This window comes from Ursus arctos, unplaced genomic scaffold, assembly GCF_023065955.2.
Source record: "Ursus arctos isolate Adak ecotype North America unplaced genomic scaffold, UrsArc2.0 scaffold_9, whole genome shotgun sequence".
NCBI lineage: Eukaryota > Metazoa > Chordata > Mammalia > Carnivora > Ursidae > Ursus > Ursus arctos.
Genome location: NW_026623111.1, coordinates 69016346 through 69026562, shown reverse-complemented (window position 1 = coordinate 69026562; position 10217 = coordinate 69016346). Strand labels below are relative to the sequence as shown.

General features: G+C 41.3%; 1 pseudogene; it reads right to left on the bottom strand.

Annotated features, from left to right (window-relative positions):
• Positions 1–6297: 6297 nt before the first annotated feature.
• Positions 6298–7884, bottom strand: LOC113263071 (voltage-dependent anion-selective channel protein 1-like; annotated as a pseudogene).
• Between the last annotated feature and the right edge of the window lie 2333 nt (positions 7885–10217).

The window sequence follows — 10217 nt, the reverse complement described above, 5'->3', positions numbered from 1 at the left end:
CTTTGCTCTCAAACTTTAGTATGCATAAGATCCCTTGGGGAACTTGTTTAAAATGCAGGATCTGAGCCCTCTTCTAGAAATAGGAAATGAATTTCCTGTACTGGGGTCTGAGGATCGTCATTGTTTTAAAGCAGGTGATTCTAATACAGGTAATCCCTGCATAACACTTTAAGAAACAGGGTCTAGGAGCACCCGGTTGGCTTAGTCATTAAGCGTCTGCCTTGGGCTCAGGTCATGATCCCAGGGTCCTGGAATCGAGCCCCGCATTGGGCTCCCTGCTCAGCGAAGAGCCTGCTTCTCCCTCTCCAACTCTCCCCTGCTTTGATCCCTCTCTCACTGTCTCTCACTGTTAAATAAATAAATAAAATCTTTAAAACAAAACAAAACAGGGTCTAGATGGTGTTAATAAACATACACACAAAAAAATGATAATGCAAGGCAGAAGTGGAAATATTTGAGAGTTTCAAATGTGTGTTTTAAGAGTTTAGAGCAAGCAGGCCTTAGTTTCTGTTATGAGAGATTAATGAAGATTTGGTGGACATGGAGATATATATTCAGGGTTTCATTAGGCAGGTGAAAGAGCAAAATATCTGAAATAAAAGAAATAGTGTGAACCAAAGAACAGAACTTTAACATGCCCAGGAATAATAAGAACTGCTTTCTTGGTCAGGCACCCGGCTGGCTAAGATGGAAGAGTATGAGACTCTTGATCTTGAGGTAGTGAGTTTGAGCCCCAAGCTGGGTGTACAGATTATTTAAAAAAATAAATAAAGGTAAAAAAAAAATTGCATTCCTGGTAAAAAAGCTATAAAAGTAACTTAATGCCACTGAATTTTTTTTTTTAAGATTTATTTATTTATTTATTTGACAGAGAGAGACGGCCAGCGAGAGAGGGAACACAAGCAGGGGGAGTGGGAGAGGAAGAAGCAGGCTCCTAGTGGAGGAGCCTGATGTGGGGCTCGATCCCGGAACGCCGGGATCACGCCCTGAGCCGAAGGCAGACGCTTAATGACTGTGCCACCCAGGCGCCCCAATGCCACTGAATTTTACACTTAAAAATGACTAAATGGGGGTGCCTGGGTGGCTCAGTTGGTTACGCATCTGCCTTTGGCTTAAGTCATGATCTCAGAGTCCTTGGATGGAGCCCCAGAGCAGGCTCCCTGCTCAGCGTGAGCCTGCTTTTCTCTCTGCCTCTGCCCCTGCCCCTCCCCCTGCTTATGCTCTCTCGTGCTCCCTCTCTGTCAAATAAATAAAATCTTTTTAAAAATGATTAAATGGCAAATTTTGTTATGTATATTTTACCACAATTTTTTTAAAAAAGTAAGTTAAGATGAACTGGTGGAGGAATTCTATCTGTATTGTAGAAAGCTGGTTTGTGTCTGGAAATCCCTGATAGTTGGAATCCTCTCAATATTTAAAACACAGCAAAGAATCTGGGTCACATTCTTTATCGGCAGGAATGACACACAAATATTTGCTCACTTTGGCACAGTCATCAGAAATGATGTGGGACCCTGGCCCATTGGGCAGGATTCTGCTGCTGTGCCAGGGAGCTGTAAGCCTTCCTGCAGGGGTCCCAGGGCAGGAGCAGGGCAGCCAGGGTGGTGAAAAGGTACTTGAGGGCCCAGGGGAGCAGCTGCTTTACCAACTGAATTGGAAGAATTTTAATATATTCAGCACTGTATCAGTATAAAATGACAACGCTCACAACACTTATGGGGTTGACTCAGCTGTAGGAAAGGTAGAAAGAAGGCTAGATTTGTCTTTTCCTATCACCTCTCACAGACATTTATTTCCTCTGTTAAAAGCACACTTTTCCTTCTCTCCAACCTTCCTGCCTCCCAACTATCCCCATATACACACCTCCGGGCTCCTAGTTCCAACGAGTATATTCTGATGTCCTCCAACAGCATAATCTGAATGTGTTCCAAGTTTTCCCTATGTTCCCAAGCCAGTCCTCCAGCATTTCCTTTACACACCCACCCAAGCTTGTTCCTTTATATCAGCTTACCTGACAAGCCGCCAAAGAAACTGACCTGATAAATTAATACGAAGATGATCTGCACTTTTAGTAAAGATACATGGAGGCGTCTGTGGTTCAGAGTGGTGAACAAATCGCTGTTGCTTTAATTTCCATGAGAAGGTTGGTGGGGTAGGAGCTGTTTTTGAGAATGGAGTCATGTCTGACATCTCTCAAATGATGCCCTGAGGATCTCCACTCATGGATGACATTTCGTACAGCTACCCCTCAAATACTTTTGCCTGAAGGAGGCAGGATGACTAAGTAAAATAACATCCACCAAGAATCTCAAAACTCCAATGATTACAGCCTCATTTTGCTAACATGATCTCAAAAGTGTCCGTGTGTGCTCTTCTTGAAACCCTTTCCCTTCCCACAAACTTTCCTAGAGAGCAGTGAAACAATGGGATTAAAAAGATGAAGTGATTAAATGAAATGAGGTATCCTGAATTGGATCCTGGAACAGAAAAAGGATATTAATGGAAAAACTAATAAAATCCAAATGGAGTCTATTAATAGTGTTGTGCCAGTGTTCATTTCTTAGCTTTGGCAAACATACCATGGTTATACAAGAGACTACCATTAGGGAAAGCTGGGTGAAGTGTATATAGGAATTATCTGTACTATCTTTGTATCTTTCTGTAGACCTAAAATTATCACCTAATAAAAAATTCATTTTTAAGAAAGGTGAAGAAAGAAGAGAATCTAAGCCATAATTAGCCTCTATTCAAGGAATGTCTGCATTCCGACACCACCCTTGGTACAAAGTCTTCCTCCAACTCATTCACAGCCAGGTGAATTGGCAGTCCAGTGTTTTAGCAACATTGCATCATACATAATTATTAAAAAGTGTAAAAAAAAAGTAATCCAAAAAAAAGTTAAACAAGTAATCATTAACAACACTTTAGAGAAACTTTGTTTATATTGATTTAGATTACAGGTATGAGGGGAAAAAATTAACCCCAAGAATTGCTTTTGTAAAAACTTGAGGATTTAATCAAACCATCACTTGAGGTACCTTGGGGAATGAGTCTGGGGAAAAGGCAGGGAGACTTATGCTTTTGACTACGTATTTTTGTATTGCATGACTTATTTTTAAACAATGAGAATGAATTATTTTTATAATTTTTAAATTTTATAATTTTATAAATTTTATAATTTTTAAAACCAAATATAGGGGTGCCTGGGTGGCTCAGTCATTAAGCATCTGCCTTCAGCTCAGGGAGTGATCCCAGAGTCCTGGGATCGAGCCCCAGATCAGGCTCCTCCGCTGGGAGCCTGCTTCTTCCTCTCCTACTCCCCCTGCTTGTGTTCCCTCTCTTGCTGACTGTCTCTCTCGCTGTCAAATAAATAAATAAATAAATCTTTAATAAAATAAAATAAAAACGTAAAAAAACCAAATATATATATATTATGTATTATATCTATAATATATATAGTTTTAAAGATTTTATTCTTAAGTAATCTCTACACCCAACATGGGCCTCAAACCTCCAACTCTGAGATCAAGAGTCACATGCTCCACCGATAAGCCAGCCAGGTGCCCCAACAAATATATATGTATTAAGTAGCAGTTTATACACTATGAGGCAGAAATAGCTATGTTTGAAATGGAACACCAGAAACATTATAATTATAAAACAAAAAAAAAATGCAGTAATCAAAAAGAAAAAGAGGGAAGTAATATGGAAGGAAATATGTACAAATGTTCATAATGCTTAGATATGATGGTAAGATGGATTTTTAAACTTTGTATTTTATATTCTCTGTAGTCAACATGCAGTGTTTATTAGGAAAAATAAAGATAAAAATTACAACCTTTACATATATGTATTTATCAAATTTTTCTGTACAAATGTTATGACATCTGTCCCTATGTAGTTCTTTAAACTTGAGGAAATTAAGAATTTTAGAACATGTATCTTAAACATCTGCTAAAAAAAGCTACATTAAAAGAAATAGGCTGTAAGAACTTGGCCACAGATGCACTGTTTCCATTTCAAAGTTACTTAAGAAAAACATTTAGCTGTGTACAAGGGCTGCCTTCCAAAATACTCGGAGTAACCACCAGGGAGATAACTATTTGAATATTACTGTTAAGTGTCTGAAACCAAACACGGAAGAACTATTTTCTTTCTTTTTCTTTTTTTAATAAGTATTTTCAAAAGAAAATCTTCAAACTTCTGGCTTCTCTCCTGTGGTTTCTTTTCTCATCTCCACTTGAATATCCCTGAAGCACCACAAAGAAAACAAACCTGAAATCAAATCCAACATCTTCATGCCATCGAGTTCCCAGACTTCTCCTCCCACCTTCCCTGGAATTGAAAGCAGGGTTTGAGTATCTCCAGAAAAAAAATAATCATATCTGGAGGAGATTTCACTTAGCCTCAGAGGGTGCTTAGGCCAGGAGGGTCACATTCTCAGAGCTAAGCGGAATATACACAGCCAGCCTGGAGAAGGAGGAAGTTCTTGAGAAAGCACGGTGACAGCATGAGCCCTTAGAACAGAGAGATTAGCCACCAGAGTGTCAATGCTGGGAAGACAGATGTGTAAAGGGGATTTGTAAGAAAGTTTGTTCCATAATATCCTGCATCCCTCAGCCCCACCTCCACCCGTATTCCCAAGGCTTCTTTTTTCTTTTTTCTAAAGATTTTATTTATTTGACAGAGAGAGAGAGACCGCCAGCAAGAGAGGGAACACAAGCAGGGGGAGTGGGAGAGGAAGAAGCAGGCTTCCAGCGGAGGAGCCTGATGTGGGGCTCGATCCCAGGACTCCGAGATCACGCTCTGAGCCGAAGGCAGACGCCCAACAACTGAGACACCCAGGTGCCCCTATCCAAGGCTTCTAAAAAATCGGGCTTGGGGGCACCAAGGTGGCTCAGTTGGTTAAGCATCTGCCTTTAGCTCAGGTCATGATCTCGGGGTCCTGGAATGGAGCCCCACGTCAGGCTCCCTTCTCAGCAGGGAGACTGCTTGTCCCTCTCCCTCTGCCCCTCCCCTGCTCACGCTCTCTCTCTCTCTTAAATAAATAAAATCTTAAAAAAAAAAAAAAACAAACCAACAGACTGCCTGGGTTTGAAACCTGATTCCACTTACTGGTTGTTGGCAAATTAACACACCTCTCTATTCATTGATTTCCTCATCTGTAAAATGGCATATGGTCACGCCTACTTTATGGGGGTATGAGAATTAATTGAATTAATCCTGTTTCATAACTGAAATACTGTTTAGTTGGCTACAGTAGTTACCAACTTGTTCTTCCTTTCCTCAGGATCTTCTAGTCTTGATGTTTTTCACAATGGTGCCAGAGGGGCCTCTGGGTGGCTCAGTAGGTTAAGCATCTGCCTCAGCTCACATCATGATCTCAGGGTCCTGGGATCAACCCCCCCCCCCCACCTTCCAGACTCCCTGCTCAGGGGGGAGTCTGCTTCTCCCTCTCTCTCTGCCCCTCCCCCCTGCTTGCACACACTCTCTCTCTCTGTCTCTCTCAAATAAATAAAAAAAATCTTTTAAAAAATGCTGCCAGAGATTCTCTAAAATACAGACCTGTATACATTTATCCCCAGCTGAAACCCCTTTAAGTATAGTCAATAGTCACCCTTTGTTTCCAATTCAACTTTTTTTTTTAGGTTCTAATATTTTATTCAAATTTTACTTTATGTTAATTACAGCATTGGAAGGGAAGGATCAATGTAAGACTCTAAAATGTACCCATTAAACTACAAAAAATAAACCAAGTGGCAAGAATATAAATAGAAATCCAATTTAGATTCTGAATGATGTCACAACGTGATTACAGTCACAGAGACAGTTACGGTTTGCAGCTAGAATTCTTAGAAGCTGTTTCATCTGGTGCAAGGGCAAAAAAACACAACATGAAAGGGAATTTAGTCCTGAATTATTGGTTTCATCATATCCATCTTCTCCACCTCCATTAGGGTAGGAAACCATGGTTCACATAAAAAACCAGCTACTGTGCACTGCAGACTATTTTTGGTGTAAAAGAGGTAATTGGACTGGGGTTGAAACAGGTCATGAAAATCGGTCTAAAGTCTTTTTCAGGGACACCTGGGTGTCTCAGTGGGTTAAGTGTCTGCCTTCGGCTCAGGTCATGATCCTTAGGTCCTGAGATCGAGCCCTGTGTTGGGCTCCTTGCTTAGTGGGGATTCTGCTTCTCTCTCTCCCTCTGCCCACCCCTCCCCTTCCCCCGCTTGCGTGTGCTTTCTCTCTACCTCAAATGAAGAAATAAAATCTTTTAAGAAGAATAAAATCTCTTTCAGATGAGTTAGTACACAACAGCAAACAACAAGCCTCTCCTCCATTAGGGTAGGAAACCAAAGTTCACTTCTCAGGAAGTCACAATTTCATTCATGTACTCAATACCAATTTACAAATTGCCTATAAATTATCAGCTTCCACTAGGAGCCATTTCTAGATTAAAAAAAAAAAACCTGACATCTCTATAGGCCACCAACTTCCCCCCAAGTCTACGGCCGAAAGGACCTTTTTTTAGACTTGGGTTTCCTCTGTATCTCTGAAAGGGTAACACCTTAAAACAGAATCATCTTTAATCTGGAGATCTAACATATTTAGCAATACTGAATCCCAGACAAAGGTACCCTAAATTCTGAAGGTAGCTACCCTGCAAAATAGTTTAAAATTCAACGATTGTACAGTATTCAATTATGCTTGCATTCCAGGCCCAGACCAATCTTGTGGCCACCTGTGTTGACATTCTTGCCATCCAGCAGAGCTGACAGCATCAGTCTGACACCCCTGGCTTTAGGGTCTGGATCTATCCTAAACCTATCAGGCTGGAGTTGTTCACTTCAGTCGGGAAACAGGCATCAGGGTACATCTGATCCTTGGCTGCTATTCCGAAGCGAGCGTTACTAGTTTCTGCTGTTCAGGCCAGATTAACATTGGTCTCCAACTTCTTTTTCACCTTCTGATAAATGGAGTCACTACATTCTATCTTGTCATTAATACTAGTGCAAAGCTGCAATTCATCAGTTTTGTAGCCAACCACAAAGTTGCTCTGGGTCCCCCCAATTTGGGGTCTCAGAATTCATGTGGGAGCTAGCCAGCCAGCCAGCCAGCCAGCCAGCCTTCTTGACCTGGCACCTGCGCACCCCAGACTGAAGGCCCAGCCATGTAGAAATCCGCGTCCAGGTTGATGCACTCTCGCTTATGCCCTGTCCTTATTTTATCATCCCACCCCTTCACCACCCCCTACCCCCACATCCTGCCCCTGTTCTCTGTGTTTGCTGAGAGTTTGAATCAAAGGTCAGCTTCACTCCACATGCAAACTGGTCTTCCACAAAAATCTCCATGCCTAGTGTGTTGTCAGTGTTTCATTTCTCCACAGACGTCAGACTTTATTTGGTGCATCTGTACTTGGTTTCCAGGCTAACCCTCACTTTGGTGGTTGATCTCAGTGTCGGCTGAAATTAAGCTTGTACATTCCAGTCTATTCTCAGATTTTGTTTTGTTTTGTTTTCTTTTTAAAAAGATTTTATTTATTAGAGAGAGAGACAGCACAAGCAGAGGGTGAGAGGCAGAGGGAGAGGGAGAAGACTCCCTGCTGAGCAAGGAGCCTGATGCTGGGATGGATCCCAGAACCCTGTATCGTGACCTGAGCTGAAGGCAGAGGCTTAACTGACTGAGCCACCCAGACGCCCCTCAGATTTTGTTTCCAAATCAGGTTTTATGAAGCCAAATCCATAGCCTTTGGTGAAGACATCCCTGGCAGATTTGCCAAGATGAGCATTCACGGGAGGCATAGCCATCCCTGGCTCAGCAGCAGTGGCGTCAGGCTGGGCAGTGGCTATTGAACCCCAACTCAACTTCTGATCCTTAAGTCCTACTACTTCCCACCCACCTACACCATCGTCGCCCACACACCTGGCACTGCATGACTCCAGGCCTCTCCTTATGTTCTCTCCTTTCTCTGGATTCTCTCTGGAATCTCTCTATTATTCTTTCACTAATGAGTTGCTGTTAAACCTTCAACACACTAGTAAAAAATTTTCTCTTCTGTGAAGTGTTTCTCAGCAATCCCAGACAAAAGTGAGTCACTTCCACTTTTTTGTTTCCATTTCACTTGGTATATAGCCCTGCCTTTGTACCTAACATGTTGTGCTGCAATTATGTGTTTATGGGTCTATCTTTCTCCGTAAACTGTGATCTACTCAATGACAGGGACTGCTTCTAATTCTTTGTTTGTCCAAAACCACAGCCACATCCCTAGCACATCAAAGATGTTTAATAACAGTGTGATGAATGGATGAATGAATAAATGAATGGATTAGTATAACACCTCAGTGACATCTACTTTGGTAGGATGGTAAAGACAGTAAAGTGGTGACAAGTAGGATACAGGCTCCACCACTTTAGTCATGTGACTGGGCAAATTTCTGACTTTCTGTGTCTTGGTTTCCTCATCTATAAAATGGTGACAATAATACCTTTTTAGTTGTTTGAATTAAATAATAAATGTATAATGCTTAGAGGAAGGCCTGGCACATAGTAATGATTATATATGTATTAGTTATTATTGTTGTTATTGTTCATGGAGAATCACTGTAAACTCCATAAGAGGTAGGGACTATGTTTTGACCTAACATTTAATTCCTAACTGCCACAGTGCTTCATATACAATAGGTACTCAATAAAGATTTCTTGAATAAATATCAAAATAATAAAAAAGAGAACGAAAGAGAGTAAAAAAAAAAACCCAAAAACCCACACAAGGTAAATAGGGGTGAACCTGGCACAAAGCACAAAGATATTACCAAGTCACCTCAGATCCTCAGCACAGGGCTAGATGACAAGGTGGCCCTGGAGTTTCTGAATCTTTCATTTCAACATCACAGGAACTTTGACTCTGCCCACCTCATTCACAGTGCTCTCTCTAAAGACATTGAAAGGGCAAGGAATGCTATATACAGGGAGTAATTTAATAAGACATTAAGCACCAGGAAAGCCTGCTTTTTCTTCTGTAGCCCATGGACTCATGACCTGCTGCTGAAACCACTTTTTTTTTTTAAGATTTTATTTATTTATTTAGATAAAGTGAGTGCAAGAAGGGGAGGGGCAGAGGGAGAGGGAAAAAGAGAATCTCAGGAAGACTCCATGCTGAGTACAGAGCCTGACATGGGGTTTGATTTCATGACCTTGAGATCATCACCTGAGCTAAAATCAAGAGTCAGACACTTAACCAACTGAGCCACCCAGGCACCCCTGAAGTCACCTTTTCTGGTTCTTGGCTTGGTCTGTAAAAATCAAACCCTAAATACTTGAATACCTATTTGCAACCAGACTAGATGATGGTGGCTTCAGTAATTGTTTGTCCTCTGCATTGCAGAAACAGAGTCAAAATGAGATTGGTAAGGAGGATGTCTTAGTTCAGGCTGCTATAACAGATTATCATAGACTGGGTGATGTGTTGATAATAGAAATTCATTTCTCACATTTCTGGAGGCTGGAAGTATGAGATCAGGGTGTTGGCAGAGTTGGGTTCTGGCAAAGGTCCTCTTCTAAGCTGTAAATTGCTGACTTTTTGTATCCTTACATGGCAGAGGATGAGAGCCAGCTCTCTGGCTGAAGGTTCCACCCTCATGACTTAATTACCTCCCAAAGGCCCCAATTTCAGACCCCATCACAGGGTTCAGCATGTGAACTGGGGGAATGAAGACACAAACATTCATCAAGTGATCTGCTCTTTACGTAGAGGAGGCAAAATTTTACTCATCTTAGGTTTTCAGCTGGGCTCTTTAACAAAAAGACAGATTAATGAGCAAAAAACATACAATTTAATGTGTGCAGCGTAAGACATCACATGGGAGAAACTTGAAATGTAACTCAAAGTAGTGGCTTAGAATTCTGGCTTATGTAGCATCTTCAACAAAGAACAGTATATGTATAGAGAAATGACAGGGCAAAGGAAAGTAGTTTTAGGCTTCCAAGGGTGGGAAGCTGATGGAAGGTAAATAGATGGGAGAAAGCTGATGGAGTAAAGTTTGTTTGCAGATTCCTTGTTTATTGTCCTTGAGCTGATAAGTCTGTCTCCAGAAAAAGGAGAATTTATATCCTGCATGTAGGCAGAAAGAGGGCAAGTAGAGAGAATAGTTTGCTACTTCTTAATTGCTTTAAGTTTGAAATAATTTTTAAGTCAAAAGGAATATTTTGGGGTGACG